The 16,700-nt window shown below is 38.6% G+C and overlaps 1 protein-coding gene across 2 annotated transcripts in view; it reads right to left on the reverse strand.

Moving 5' to 3' along the window:
• The window catches only part of LOC114662571 (neuronal migration protein doublecortin-like), a 196,668-nt gene that overhangs the window by 173,745 nt on the left and 6,223 nt on the right, over nucleotides 1–16,700 (reverse strand). The window lies entirely within an intron of this gene.

Consider the following 16,700-nt stretch of genomic DNA (forward strand, 5'->3'; position numbering starts at 1 on the left):
TCATTACAGTAAGGATGTGAATGAAAGAGTTACATGTTCTCATGGCTTAGTGTGGGGTAAAATTCTAGCTGCAGAGTTCTGAACATGCTGTATCTGGTGGGCGTTATAATAATCAAGTCAAGAAGTGACCAAAGCACGAACAAGCATCTGAGTGGCATGATGTCTAATTTGTGAAATGTTCCTCAGCCAACAGACGGCAGATCTTGCCACATTCTCAAGTCCCAACTGACAAGTTAGAGTCCAAGATGATGGCAAAGTTCCTAACTTCTGAGGACATGGTGCAACCATTAATATTAACACTAAAGTTGCCAACAGATTTGAAAGGAGTCCTAGAACCTATGAGCAAACACTTTGTTACAAAACCAAGTATTAATGTGAGCCACACAATCAGCTTGTGTGTCTGGTGGAAAGTCAGAGATTTGCTCAGTGTGAACATCACACTGAGTGTCATCAGCATAAAAATGAAATCTTAACCCATACTTTCTAATGATCTTATCCAATGGGAGAAGACAAATAATAAATAAGAGTAGGCCAAGTACTGGCCACTCTAGTACACTTTCTATAAGAGAGATAGATAAGGATTTGAGGCTGTCATTAGATACAAATTGAGCCTAGCAGATAGACAGGACTGAAACCATGATGATGGTTCATCTGTAAGGCCTAAACAAGACTGAGCAACCACAGAATGGCACTCCATACCAAAGCCAGTAAAAGATACAGCAGAATAAGAACCAAACAACTGCTATTGTCAGCAGCCATAAGAAGATAAGCCTTCACCAGGCCTTGTAAGTGTCTGGATGGAATTCTTTTTGAGCACTCCAAGAACATAAGAACAATAGAAATTTGACAAACAAGAGGAAACCATTCAGTCCATGAAGCTTGTTTGTTTAGTTAATAGCTAAACCAGCCCAATATCTCATCCAGATACTTCTTAAAAGTCACCAAGGCTTCTGCTTCAACTACATGGCCTGGTAGTTTCTTCCAGACTCCCAGACTTCTTTGAGTACAGAAACCTTCCACACCATATTTTATGCCACATGCCAAGGACATGTGTGTTCAGTTCATAGACCTGTGTGTGTAAATGAGGGGGTCTTATGGTTGACTGCTGTGGTCTTCTGTCCTGCCTTGAACACAGTGCTGTCTGTGTTGTGACCGTCAACTGTATAAGGAATATTTGGTAATGGAAGGTGGGAGGAATAATAAATCACAGCATTTGAAAAACACAACTTTAGCAAATAAAAAAAAATAATAAAATAAATTATAAAGAAAATGTTTTAAAAATAGGTAGACTCAGAAGTGAGGCCCAGTGGGAAGTCCCCAAACACACAGCCAAAGAGAAGGTGTGAGAGTTACGCAGCACACAGCTGAATTACTTTGAGCCAGCAAAGCACTTCCAGGATTTTGTGACAAGACGCATTTCCATGGCGGCTGTTGACAAACACGCTGCCCACGTAACTCTCTGTGATGTTACAGTGTTTGATAATTTAGATGGCTTAGGGGAGTCAGCCAGAGTGTTACTTCTCATTTGCATACAGAAACCAGTTAAGGTTGGCGCAAACAAAAAAACGGACAATTCAGTTAGCAATGACGTTAAACACAATGGAGAAGAGGTGCTGTGGTCATCTTTGCTGTTTGTGTTGAAATCCCCACTTTCTGTGTTGGGTATGGATATTTTCTCCTTCATTGTTCGAGATGTTTTCTGAGTTCTCCAGACATGCATGTTAGGTGGATTGATGACTCCAAATTGGCATTGTGTATATGAGCTTGCCCAGTGATGAACTGGCACTCTGTCCAAGAGTTCCTTCCTACCTTGGCTCGCATGATCCTGAACTGTGATGATCAGGTTGGCATAATGCCTATAGCAACTGGTTATATCCTAAAGTCCTGCTGCGCATTATATTGCCATGCTCTATTTTACTGCGTGTTTATTGTACTTCATGTGTTCATGTATGTAAATGTGTGGTTTAGCAATTTGCTGCCAATGCACTTCAGTTGTGGATTTGTGCATGCATTCTAAGCCTGTGCTCAGTGATGAGCACTATGCAAAATTAATACATAAATAACAGATGGATTCATATATGTGACTTTACCTCAACTACTTCATTGTTAATATTACTTCAACAGCAGTTATTGGGTGGCATAGTGGCACATTGATTAGCGCTGTTGCCTCACGGCTCCAGAAGACTTGAGTTCAAAGACCTTCCTACTCGCTGGCCATGTTCCATTTGCACATCTTCTCAGTGTCTGAGTAGATTTAGCTCTGGAGATTCTGGTGTTCTCCCAATGATAATGCATGATATGATTGATGACACTAAATTGACCCAGTGGCGATGTTTGGATGAGTGTGGCCAGTGATGGGCTGGCACTCCATTGTGGCCAATACTGCAGAATCAGTTTGTGGTTCAGTAAATGGATTGACATCATCATCCTTTAACAATACAGCCTTGCCATCCACCTTAGTAAATGAAGAAGTTGCACCCTCACATGGCTCTGATTCCAATGATATGTGTACCTCTCCCCCAACTGGCTATTTTAATATCACCTTTAGAACCACATGATTGCCCTAAACCTTATTTCCTGTTTTGCATTTAAAAGGTGTCCACCAATGTGCACATGTGAAATTGACATAGGCCACATTTCACTTCTCTCGATCTTATACACTCCACTGTGTTTGAGATGGAATCGAAGGGCAATTATTGACACAATTGACACCCATCAAAGAAAAACTGCAAAGACTAAACTGAACTTTAATTCTAATTCTTAAATCCCCCCCCGTCCTGAATGACCGATGTCTTAGTCTTCTCACATGGCCATCATTTATGTATATGCACTCTGATCTTTCATTATTCTGATCTCTACTTGCTTTCTTTCCAACCATCTCTCCATATCTTTGTATTCACTATTCCAAGGCATACCTAATAAAGAATTAAAGGCAGAAGAAAGTATTCCTCACTTACTTTTCATCTTACAATTTAGATGTTTTTTCTTATTAAAAGTCTTACTGAGCAACCAAATGCTGACTACCGTATTACCCTTATCTGATGAGTACCGTCACGCCAACCCCTAGAGGTGACACAGAAGGACGGCGGCTCGTCCATTGTCACTCAGAGTGCTCTGTCTTTCTGAATAAATGTGACGTATGGAAGATCCAGCTTGGAGGGAGATGCCTAGCAACTGCTCTTCAGAGTGATGGCAGGAATCAATAGATAATAATTGATTAAAAACTACAAGGAACATGCAGTATTTAACATACAATGTTCCATTGTTGAGATGGAGCTGCAAGAATTACATCCCTAGTGATAGTTCTGCCTGATATCATGCATAAATTGCCTCACTGAGGCTGTGGATGTGAAGTGATACCCGTGGAGCAGCTTTCACAAGATTCCTTATTACTTTGTCCTTAGTCATCCCTTTTGCTTTCTTTTCTTCGAATTACTTCTGAAAATGTTTCAAAGACGGTCTATCAAGCATGACAATTTGAGTAAGCCATATTGTTGGGAACCTCTGAAAAGGCTGGACGATAAAAGGAAATTCCACAATTCTTCAGTACGTGGATCTTGTCCACAACCCGGGTGTTCCTTTATGAGACAGAATGCAGGGAGCTGCTGAGAGTAATTAAGCGCCTGGCAAACTCACATGTTCTCTGTCAGTTCATTGCACTTTATTCAGTTTCAGAATAATGGCAAGTTTGCATTTATTCAAGAGCATCAAGTTAAAAAATGAACCAACACTCCACAGGGTGCCAGGTCAACCACTGCTTTAGCCATTGACTGCTGCAGAGTCATCTCTGTAAAATGATCCAACATTTGGATACCAGTTTGATTTTCACCACTGTCCACATTAATTCTGATGTGAAGACATTACATGTTGCGTCATCATCGGCCCGTGTACTTTACAATGTGGTGTCATTGCAATATGCTTGTGCCCTTCAAAAAAGCCAACAACAATATAAAAAAAATAACTTAAAATTTACCAACAACATTGAAAATATGAATAAAATGATAAAGAGCAGAAGGAAATACTAGTTATTATGCTGTTAGATTTAAGCAACGCCTTTGACACGTTTGTAATTTGCAGCACACTAAATGTCAAAAAGGATGATAAAGCCCTAAAATCACACAAGCCAAATCAAAACTTCACTGACATTGACCACAAATTAGGCTTCATCCTGGACAGCCTGGCCACAGACACAACAGGCAGGCCTCCAGGTTTGCTCAGACTGAAATTGGAGCGCAGGTCGTCAAAAGTTCAAAATACTCAAAAATATATAAAAATGTCCTTCAAGGGAGATGGTAAACCATAGAAGACTTGAGAAGACAAGCCAATGAGTAATCATTATAAATTGGCCAAAAATGGAAATGGGCAAAAGGGATATCTTTAAAAATGCAACACAAGGCAAACAAGTCCAATCCTCTAACCAGAAAATCAGAATCCAAAAGTAAGGAAAAATCTGCAATAACTACAAAATCAAGTATATTAAGGATTCCAAGGATTATTAAAATAACAGTGGGAGGTCAATCTTTTTGTTACAGGGCCCAAAGCTGTGGAATGGCCTGTATGTTAATATAAGAGATGCCCCTTCAGTCTCATCTTTTAAATCCAAGCTGAAGATTCACTGCTTTAGTCTGGCCGACCCTGAGCTGCTGATTAGCTGTGCATACTGCACCCTGTTTGTTAGGCATTTGGACATAAATACAACCATGCCAATCCTTATCAAATGTGACTATCCCTTCTCTATTAGGTGTTTCATCGTGGTATCTTGTTGTGACATTTCTGCAATACAACAATCAATAGACCTGGGAGGTGATTCTGGCACCACAAAATAGTGAAGACAGATAAAAACAGCCCAGAATCCTCATTGGACTGCCCCAAGCAAGTCTGACCCCAGGCACACAGTGAGGCACTGGCCCTTCTTACTTATTTGAACTTATCAATTCATACATTGCCGTGCTCACATTATGATCAAAAGATGCAAGTCTGTTAAGGATTCCAAGGATTCATAAAATAATAGTGGGAGGTCAGGCTTTTAGTTACAGGGCCCCAAAGATGTGAAATAATCTGGCTGCTAATGTCAGAGATGACCCTTTGGTATCAGCTTTTAAATCCCAGCTGAAGACTCACGACTTTAGTCCAGCATACCCTGACTAGAGCTGCCAATTCATTGTGGATGCTGCATCCATGTTTGTTAGTCATTAGGGAAAAAATACAACCATGCCAGTCATTATCAACTGTGACTATCCCTCTTCTATTAGGTGTTACTTCTTGGCATTTTGTTTTGGCACCTTATACTACTGCTACACTACTAAGGTACTACTTCTGTTCATGGGAAAAATATTATAGATACTGGTAACCTTGGAATCAAACAGTGAAAAGATCCAATCTTCTTTTTACAATTTCCTGCACAAACGTATATAATGTTGCAGAATGTCCAGTAAGCAGTGGCCACCCAGTTGGTCTAAGTCACCAGAGCTGTGACTGTGTCTAATTGTAACTGATTGTGATTGTAGACATTGCAAAGGTTTATAATAATAATAATAATAATTCTTTTCATTTATATAGCGCTTTTCTTCCTATTCAATGCACTTCAGTGATTGGAGAGCCACTTCAACCACCACTAATGTGTAGCATCCACCAGGACGATGTGATGGCAGCCATTTACACTCCAGTACGCTCACCACACATTAGCGGTTAGTTGTTGAAGTGCTGGGAGAGATAGCCAATTAGAGACAGGGGATGATTAGGGGGCTAGAATGACTAGGCTGTGGTAGGCAATTTAGTCTGGACATCAGGATACACCCTACTCTTTACGAAGGATGCCCAGGGATCTTTTATGACCACAAAGAGTCAGGACCCCGATTTTACATCTCATCTGAAGGATGGCACCATTTTTACAGCATTGTGTCCTTATCACTGCACTGGGGCATTGGATCCACATTCAGACCACAGGGTAAGCGCCCCCTGCTGGCCTCACCAACACTCCTTCCAGCAGCAGTCCAAGCTTTCCTAGATGGTCTCCCATCCAGGTACTGGTCGGGCCCTAACATGCTTAGCTTATCTTCTCCAGGAATGCTGCTAAGTTTTTGTTTTGCAATCTTCTGTTGTCAACTGGCCATAGTTCAACTATAATATTAACGGACAAATATCACTAGGATCTGTTTATATTAACCAATTTGACATTGTTCTGTTTTACTGTATATTTAATCTGTATTTTTATATATATTGTCAAACAAGCATGAGTAGGGTGCATTCTCCAGGCTGGCGTATGAATTGTTATTCCACCCCAAGCTGGGGGAGGCACTGCCATTCACATCTTCTCTCTTACATCTGCAGACCAAATGTTCTGAAAGCTGAAGACTCATGAAGTAATGTCCACCTCTGCAAGTAGCTCTGCCTCTTCTGGTGCGGAAGCCTTTTAAAGGCCGCAACTATCTCCAAGCTTCAGCCTTGTTAATGTACAAATCATACAGGGATTACCAGCTGGTGCCCTAAATCTTTATTTGGGTTTGGTGTAATCTTTTACAATATACTGTACATCATGAAATTTGTAAAATCTGATATTTGCATTTTATCTGTAAACTTGTCACAGTGCCCTGATCTGTACAGAGTGAACATACAAAAAATAAATTGACTTGTACTGAACTGAATTAATTAACAGGATGCTAGCACTTAGCAATCAAAGTGAGGTGAGCGTAATTATACTTAAACAAATGAGAAGCTCTTTAAAGTCAACTCTGATAAGTAACAACAGTTATAATCTGCCTCCCTCCATTCATTGCTCAAGAGTGCGGTCTTCACTGCTAAAGCCCCCTCTCATGTGAAGACACTTCTTCTCTGCTCTGATTTTCCAGAAGTATTTATTGAACTATATTTTAGCATAAAATAGATGCATTTGTGAGTACATGACTTGATATTTGGATTATGTGGCACGGGTAGCATGAGCTTTCTTCAAGGATGTTTTTTATTACTTACTGTGGTCCATCACTGGTCTTCATAGATGACCATTCTATCAGAAACTTCATTCTCCATGAAAACATGAGATTTTTTTTTTTCTCGACCGTCACTACATCTAGCAACATATTAAAATACTATTTTGGGGTGGAGTATTTTTTTAAGGTAATCCTGGATTTTCAGTTCTGCTTCTTAAGTATTCATGTGGCTACCAGCTATGTTTTCAAATAACTGATGTAACAGACGTGCAACATTTAAATTAGAAAGCAAAGGATTGCTAGTTGTTTGTTTCTCAGGTGACAGAAATTTGAAAATATTTAACAGACAGCAAAGTCTTGGAACAAGTGAAGGTCACCTGATCAAGTGGCCAAGCCACCCATTGTCACAAACCACCATAACTGCAGCCTTTATAAAATTCTTATCAGTACTTACTGAGGTTTGTATTCATCAAAAGTAAAGGGACCCACAAATCACAAAACCTTTCAATTTTGACTCTTTTGTCTATAAATCAAGCCTCCAAGAAACATTGAGAAATATCAAGGTGATTTTTGGTAAATTTAAGACAAACGTTATTACTCCCATTAATGTAAAATGGTTTCCACCACACTCTACTCCCACGCTGTACATGGAGACAGTAGAGCCATGAAGCCAAGATGAAGAGGCCTGACAGTGCTGGGCATTGTTTCCTTTCTTTTTTAGGTAAAGCCCGCAGAAAATCTCTGCTTGAGCCTCCGGCTCTTAAATGTGACGTGTCTGATACATCATCAGCTGATGTGCACATAATGGTATGAAGTAAAACAAGGAAGCCTCCTTAATTACAAAAGGCAACACGAAGACACAGCATAGCATCATCAAGGTGGCAACAAACAAAACAACAGACACATTGAATAGAAATAATTTTTCAAGAAATTAAACATGGAACATTTTCCAAAACCTTATCAAAATAAATGAAACCTGCTGAAGATCCTGATGCTTTACAACTGAAGCTACAGATGAGCATGTTTTTCAATAATTTTGCAGACTTAAACCTGCTCTTGGTCTAAAAAAAGACATCCAGTTCCATGCTGATCAACCATTCAGTGCACAGGCTAAAGCAGTGTTTCTCAACCTTTAAGTATTTGTGACCCGAGTTTTCATAACAGTTTTAATTGCGCCCCCCTAATGTTTTTTTGAAACAATCTTTTTAGTTAGCCAATAAAAGGTGTCATTTTGCTTGGCTTTTCTCTTGAAACCCTAATAAAATTTATTCCTATATTTTTTTCTGCCGATACACCGCTACAAGTTTAAAATTTTCCTACGAATAGCAAAATTACGCCACATATGGCAACATTCGCGCCCCCTTTTTTGTTACATGGGCACGTCCCACAGTTTGAGAACCACTGGGCTAAAGAGATCTCACAAAAATACAACAAAGATCCACTTATTCAGAATTAATGCAAAGTTGATCCATTTTTAAATTGCTTTCCCAGTACATATTAACTGGGCACCTTATCCCAGAAGAAACAGGCACAACACAGATGTAGATTCTGAAATGCACACCAAACAGAGCTTGGTTCAAACAAACAGCAGACATGTAATCATCTGTTTCCATTTTCAAAAAGCTTTTAATATTATGCAGCAATGATCATTATTCCAAAGGTCAATGCCATTAGTTGTATTTATGGAACTGGAAGATAGACTGAAGAAAAAGCTTTGAGATCAGAGGAGAATGATCCAGATTAGGTGAGTCGTTCACAGCTCTCTGCTCAGACTTGGACTTTTTTTAATTTATATAAAATAAAGCTGGTTCAGGTAAGTAAGTAAGCTTGAAAATTTTATAAATGACCCCTTAATTGGAAGGCAGGTATTTACTGAAGATCAATCAACAAACTTAGCAGACACATGGAAAATACAAATAAATATAGAAAAGTCTGAAATGCCGCACACACAAAAGGAACATCAATGATAATTATGGACCGCTGGCCTACAGGATACAATGTCTGAAAACGAGTTGTGAGGTTTACATTGATTCTGATTCTCCAGGCACAAGCAATTCAGAAAGTAAGCAAAATGTGAAGGTGTTATGGAAAGACTGTTACACACTCACTGAGCAAATTATTAGGAACACTGTAGTAATACTGGTCAGGCCCTCCTTTTGCTCCCAAAAAGGCCTCAGTTCTTCATGGTATCGATTCTGCAAGATATCAGAAACATTCCTTTGATATTCTGATCCATGTTCACATGAGCGCATCGCACAATGTCTGTTGATTTGTCAGCTGCACATTCATTTCACTAATGCCCCGCTCTACCACATCCCAAAGGTGTTCTGCTGGATTCAGATCTACTGACTGGGAAGGCAGCTGAAGAACACTGAACTCATTGTCATGTTCATGAAACCCATTTGCTTTGTGACATGGTGCATTATCATGCTGGAAGGAGCCACTAGAAGCCAGGTAAAATGTAGCCATGAAGAGGTGTGCATGGTCAGCAACAATACTCAAGAAGGTTGTGGCATTCAAGCAATGATTGATTGGGATTACCAGGCAGAATGTGTGCCAGGAAAACATTCCCCACACCACTACTCAACCATTACCAGCCTGGAATGATGACTCAAGGCAGGTTGGGTGCATGGATTCATGCTGTTCGCACCAAAGTTGGACCCTACAATCTGTGTGCATCAGCAGCAATTGAGATTCATCAGACCAAGATATATTTTTCCAGTCTTCAGCTGTCCAATTTTGCTGAGACTGTGCCCCTTACAGCCTCAGCTTTCTGTTCTTGGCTGACAGGAGACAAACTCAATGTGGTCTTCTGCTGTTGTAGCCCACCTGCCTCAAGGTTCAACATGTGGCACATGTTGAGATGCTTTTCTTCTCTACACAGTCGTACAGAGTGGTTATCTGAGTTACCGTAGCCTTTCTGTCAGCTCAAAGCAGTCTGGTCATTTTCTTCTGATCTCTTTCATCAACGAGGCATTTCTGTCCACAAACATTCACTCAGTGGATGTTTCTGGTTTATTACATCATGTGGAGAGTTTTGTGTGTAAAAATCCTAGGAGATCAGCAGGTACATAAATACTCAAACCAGTATTCATGCTGTTCCTAATAATTTGTTCAGTGAGTGTGTAACAGTCTTTCCATAACACCTTCACATTTTGCTTACTTTCAGAATTGCTCGTGTCTGGAGAATCAGAATCAATGTAAACCTTACAACTCGTTTTCAGACGTTGTAGCCTGTAGGCTGACACTCCATAATTATCATTAATGTTCCTTTTGTGTGTGCGGCATTTCAGACTTTTCTATATTTATTTGTATTTTCCATGTGTCTGGTTTTATTAGGAACACTGTACTAATCATGCTACAGTCAAATCACTGTGATCACATTTGTTCCCCATTCTAGTGTTTGATGTGAACATTAAATTGAAGCTTCTGACCGTATCTGTATGTGTTTATGTATTGCACTGCTGCCACATGATTGGCTGGTCTGATAATTACATGGATAAGCTGGAGTACAGGTGTTCTTAATAATTTGCTCAGTGAGTGTAAGACAAGAGACGTCGTGTTCAGACAGTATAATGATCCAGTAAGGCTTGCTCTTGGGGTCTTGTGTTCTCTTCTGGTTGACAGATCCAAAAGCACACAGAAGCTCAAAAAGATGTGTAGAGTAGAGTGGACTACAGGTCATGCCCTACTTTGACAGGCCAAGGGGAATAAACCTCTCTAGTATTGAGCAGCGAAGGTTGCATAGAGACCTGACTCAGGTCTTCAAAATTCTAATCGAGGTCTCCATAGTTCTCAGTTGAATTCTAGCAGAATTCTTTCTGTGAAATTGTGAATCATAAACTTGAGGCCAATCAGGAAGCACTCTTTAAGATAAAGAGTCATAAACGTCAGTGCTGAATGACAGAGACATGTGGTTGAAGCAGACACCCAAGTGACTTTTAAAAGCAGTTCTAGATGAGACAGATGGAAGGCTTAGAAATCAGCTAAGCAAATGAGCTTAATGAACTGAATGAACTCCTGTCACTTGTAAAATCTCAGGTGTTCATTGGGTGACAGGGTGCATGCAACATCCAGTCTAGCATAATTTTAATTACAGAATGAATTTGAAAAGGCATGAAAACAACAGAAATTCTAAAATGTCAAAGTTGAAATACTAGACTCTTGTCATTAGCATTTCCATCCAACCATCCATTTTCTGAACCTGCTTCATTCAATCTTAACAGCATCAGCAGGGTAAATCCTTCATTTTACTGATTAACGTAAGGCCCTTCTGTTTACTGTAATCGACTGGCTTCTTTTACAGATTTGGTTCCTGCCTTGTGCCCAGCTGCATTAAGTAGGTGACTGGTTGAACATTTATCATTAGATGGTGGGAGAGAGTATCAAGGAGCCCAGAAGAAACCCCCATTGAGGTTGGGAGGACCTTCAAACTTCATGCATTAATTGGGCTGGGATTTGAACCCTATGTCCTAGAGCTGTGAGGCAGCCCTCTTTCTCCACGAGATCCCATTTTGTATTTTTGTTTTCAGAAACAAAGGAAATTGGTAATACCAGCAAAATAATCGTGGAGAGTTTTTTAATTGGTAATATTTACAAGGAATCTTATGCATTAACAACAAAAGAAAATGCGTAATAGGTGGGAGACATGTTCTTATGTAAATTCAGAGGTAGTCAGCCATGAGACAAAATATGCTGTATATTGTTATTGATATTTTACATTATAATAACCTTCAGGTAGAATCTTGTCAAGAGCCCAGGAGAACAAATGATCAAGTCAGCTCTGGCAAAGTCTCCAGGGACACTCAGTAGAAAATCCATAAGAAAACGGAACACCACATATCTCTGATGTCTCTCCTGCTTTTTAAAGACAAAGAGTGAGACTACTAATAAAGCGTAAGGCACTGTGTGCTGTGGTGGGTAGGATTAGCCCCCTGAGTTTGCTTTGCTAGAGATAATAAAGCTTTAATGCACTGACTCACAATAGTGAAGTCATACAGATTCGAGGGCTGTAGCACATGTAGCATCATCCACATCACATGGACTGTATTAGGCAAAATCAATGGGAAGACTAGGAAACAATGCAAAATTATTGATTAGTTGGTTCCAAGAAGTAATTAGATTTAATATTTAGAAATTATGAAAATGAGGCTGCCTGAACCTGTAGAAAATGTGGTATTGTAGCTAAATTAAAGAACTGTAATGCCAATTCTGCCATTGTGTGAGCTTGGGAGAGCTTTGCTAACAAGTTATAACAAGTTATATATGTTACAAATGTCTTCAGAGAATAACATTTGCTTATGATTTGTAAACTAATTTGGAATAAGGTACTTGCTACCTTAATAAAGACAGAGAGAATGGGAGATTCTTCATCTGATCTGTTAATCTATTCATAAAGTGTCAAATCTTAAAAATCTAGATAGATAGATAGATAGATAGATAGATAGATAGATAGATAGATAGATAGATAGATAGATAGATAGATAGACAGATAGATAGATAGATAGATAGATAGATAGATAGATAGATAGATAGATAGATAGATAGATAGATAGATAGATAGATAGATAGATACTTTATTAATCCCAATGGGAAATTCACATTCTTCAGCAGCAGCATACTGATACAATAAATAATATTAAATTAAAGAATGATAATAATGCAGGTGAAAAACAGACAATAACTATGTATAATGTTAAATGTTAACATTTACCATCCCCCCCCAATGGATGGAATTAAAGAGTCGCATAGTTTGGGGGAGGAATGATCTCCTCAATCTGTCAGTGGAGCAGGACAGTGACAGCAGTCTGTCGCTGAAGCTGCTCTTCTGTCTGGAGATGATACTATTAAGTGGATGCAGTGGATTCTCCATAATTGATAGGAGCCTGCTGAGCGCCCTTCGCTCTGCCACAGATGTCAAACTGTCCAGCTCCATGCCAACAATAGAGCTTGCCTTCCTCACCTAACCCTAAATCATGGTTTGCCCAGTGGCTCTGTTTGCAAGACAGAAAGCAGCTGCATCAGAGTAAACACTCCCACTCACATGGGGCCAAATTAGTCACCAGTCAACCCAAACCTGAACATCTTTAGGGTGTGTAAGGAAAACCTGAGCATCCGGAGGGGAACCCAATTAAAACACAAAGAGAACAAGTGGACTCCACACAGAAAGTGACCAAAATCAGGACTCTGGAGCAGTGGTGCACAATGCTAACCACTGGTCATTTGACCCGTTAATTCAGTGTGCCAAATAATTCAACTTGGTCCAAAGTGAAATTTCATCTCAAATTTTCTACAAAAGATAGAAAATGAGGTGATGCTGTAGAAATGCTGTAAGGCTGCTCAGCTCTCTAATATAAACCAGTTTCAAAAGGGAAGTCCAGTAAACGTGTTAAGTCAAGCAAGTAAGAAGGGATAAGCACTGAAAGACTACACTGCAAGAAAACACAATAAATAAGTGGTTTAGTTTAGGCTAGCTCATATTTAAGACATGTCGTACATACAATTTTCATAAATATTTTAACAAAATTCTGTTAGATAACTGTGGGGAAATTCAGAAAACCTACATGGTCACACAAAGAGCAAAGCATTTTCACAAAGACGTCATCACTAATCACTAAGGTGGATCAGCACTCCTCATTTCCAAAAAATATGCAGAGGATACCCTAACATCCTACTGGGAATACAAAACTTCTTTGTGAGGACACAATCAAGACAGCCCTTGCTAAACATACAGCTAAACTGTTTTCAAAAAGCAAAAGGTACACATGATATAGAAGGTGTAATCCAGCATGCATGATTCAGATCCCGGTGTGACTTGCCAAACTGGAGCTGAGCGTAGAAGAATCAGGCGTGTCATCTAAAGATAGGCCTGAAGAAAGTATAACTTTCTTAACACAATTAAGTAAGTTTATAACAATGCTGCAGCAAAAAAACTTTCCTGATTTTAATTATATTATTTTAAGAAGTAGACTGAGGTGTAATCTTTCTGTCCATTGCATGTGTTCTGATATTGCTTGAGAAATATACTGCAATGTATCAAGGAACCAACTGTTTTAAACACAACCTTTGCATTATAAATGTTCTGCCTGTCAGCAATGGCAGTCAAGTTGTTTTACAATATGCATATAGGAGCCATTTGTCTAGGAAACTAAAAAACTACGAACAAATTTAAAAAAGAGATCAGCTCATCTTAGGTAAAGCTGTCCTCTACTGATAGATAGATAGATAGATAGATAGATAGATAGATAGATAGATAGATAGATAGATAGATAGATAGATAGATAGATAGATAGATAGATAGATAGATAGATAGATAGATAGATAGATAGATAGATAGATAGATAGATAGATAGATAGAAAAACATGTAAAATGTAATGTTTTTAGATGTTGTTCCTTCTGGAAGCACTCTTAGATACTGTCTGTTGTGAGGTCTATCAGTACATCAGTGCATCATTAATTTAATGACAGACCCATCAAATGGATGTAATGTATGACCTCACGACCCTGAATTGGAATGAGATGGGTCAGAAAATGAATGAATAAACTTCAGACATGACAGCAGAGACCCACTCCAAGACAACCAGCTAATTAAAAAGGCAAGTTAAGTTATGGCAAAAACACACCAAGTAAGCAGACACGAAAAGTACTATAATAAATAAATGAACTTTTATAACAAGTGTACACTAGTTTTAAACATACATACTAAATGTATATATATATATATATATATAAACAAAATAAACAGTATAAATCCAATAAATACAGACATTTTATCATACTACACAAGTAGTATAACATATATAACAACAAAAGACATATACCACCCAATATTGAACAATCATATAGTGTTTACATAAACCAGTGAATAGGATACAATTTTCATACCTGTAAATAAAATTATGTACAGAATCAAGACCATATAAACCAAAATAAATATGACCAACAAGATCTCCTAGCCGCTGACAAGAGTCAACAACAGTTAAATAAATGTTATCAGTCACACATAGATCTAATGAATATATACTAATGAAGATATAATAATAAAGATATATAGATATGGCTAATACGTTTCAAGGAACCTCCTCTTCTTCAGGGCCGAGAAACCAAGTAGGAAACTATGATACAAAAACAGGCACTCACAGATGTAGGTCCACAGTAACTAAATTTCCCAGGAATGACAACTCATCCATGATCAAAATATGATTAGGAACACTCTTGTCCAAAATCCTTATAAGTGGCTCAAATAAAACTTAATCCATCATGTAACTCAAGAAGCCCCATAACTATGTGAACAGGAGTAATAACTGGAAGGTTCAGTTATGGGACATACAGTATATGCAACCCCTAAGGGTGGTAGTGGAGGAGAGAATGAAGACAAGACTGAGTGCCATTATGAACAATACTGCACATCCTACACTTTAAGTGAAAAAATAGTTAAGCAGATGTGTGTCAAGAAACACTGCTGGTGGCTCCTTTATACCAACAGTAATACACCAGCATTAACATCTTACTACGACTGCTCTTGTATGTTTAGCCTAGGCAGAAGTTTTCTTTCTTTTAAGTTATTCTGGTGTGCATTTGTTTGTCATAATATTTTTTATTTACTTTTTGAACAGTACACTTAACATCTATAATGTATCTCATGCTACATATCTATCATAGTCCAGTATAGTGACTTTCATGTATATGGTATCTATCTATCTATCTATCTATCTATCTATCTATCTATCTATCTATCTATCTATCTATCTATCTATCTATCTATCTATCTATCTATCTATCTATCTATCTATCTATCTATCTATCTATCTATCTATCTATCTATCTATCTATCTATCTCACTCACACTTCACACTTTACTAAGTAACACATGTCCTCCATCCCTGACTAATAAGCAGCACTGAAAACTGCATCTTTGCATTTATGTGGCCAGCAAGTGATCATCTTTCCAAAGGGAGCGCCTGACATGAACAATGTCACTTACCAAAACTCAAAACAGATTTTCTTTGCAGCAGCTGTTTTCAACCAAGATGATTTCCGGAATGACTGAATTAGATTTTCCCGGAGATCTGGATGCTCACTGACCAGTTGTTACCTCTTTTAAGTCCATCTGCCGCTGTGGGCAGAGGTAAATCAGTGTGACATAACCCCAGGAAGCTTGTGTCCTATTGTTTCAAGCAGCCACCCACTGATGTGCTTTTTTGTCACAGGGAACATTTTAAATGACATAAATCACAAAGATAAGAGAGCTATTAATGAAAAATAGAGCCCTACTCTAGAGGCAGCTCTCTGTATTCCCAGATTTCCTTTTTTATCAACCTGACACCTAATTTAGAGTAGAGCCACCGAGACTATGGCAAGCATTCAAGCACAAAGAACCCAATTTTTCCTGAAAAATGCACACACGTAGCTCCCCAGTTCAGACCTATTGTACTAATTGGATGACTTGTTGTTTAAGCTAACCAGGCTGAGTTTAGATACAGAAAACTTTGCTGTTCTATTATTAATGCTGGAAATGAGATTTATTTTATCAAGCACATGTTTCTTATAAATGGAGGCTTTCTGCAGCAAGCTTGTAGGTACAACATAAGCTCATAAAGAATTAAACAAATGACATTTTCACTTGGTTTCACTATTAATAATATTAATTCTTTATAGTTATTTTTTTTAGTTAGTAATACGAATGAGATGCAAATACAGTAGCATATTAAAAAACCCAAACACCTGACATGACAGCTCCCCACATTTCATTCATCTATGCCTTCCTATTTTAC

Source organism: Erpetoichthys calabaricus, chromosome 12 (assembly GCF_900747795.2).
Source record: "Erpetoichthys calabaricus chromosome 12, fErpCal1.3, whole genome shotgun sequence".
Taxonomy (NCBI): Eukaryota; Metazoa; Chordata; class Cladistia; order Polypteriformes; family Polypteridae; genus Erpetoichthys; species Erpetoichthys calabaricus.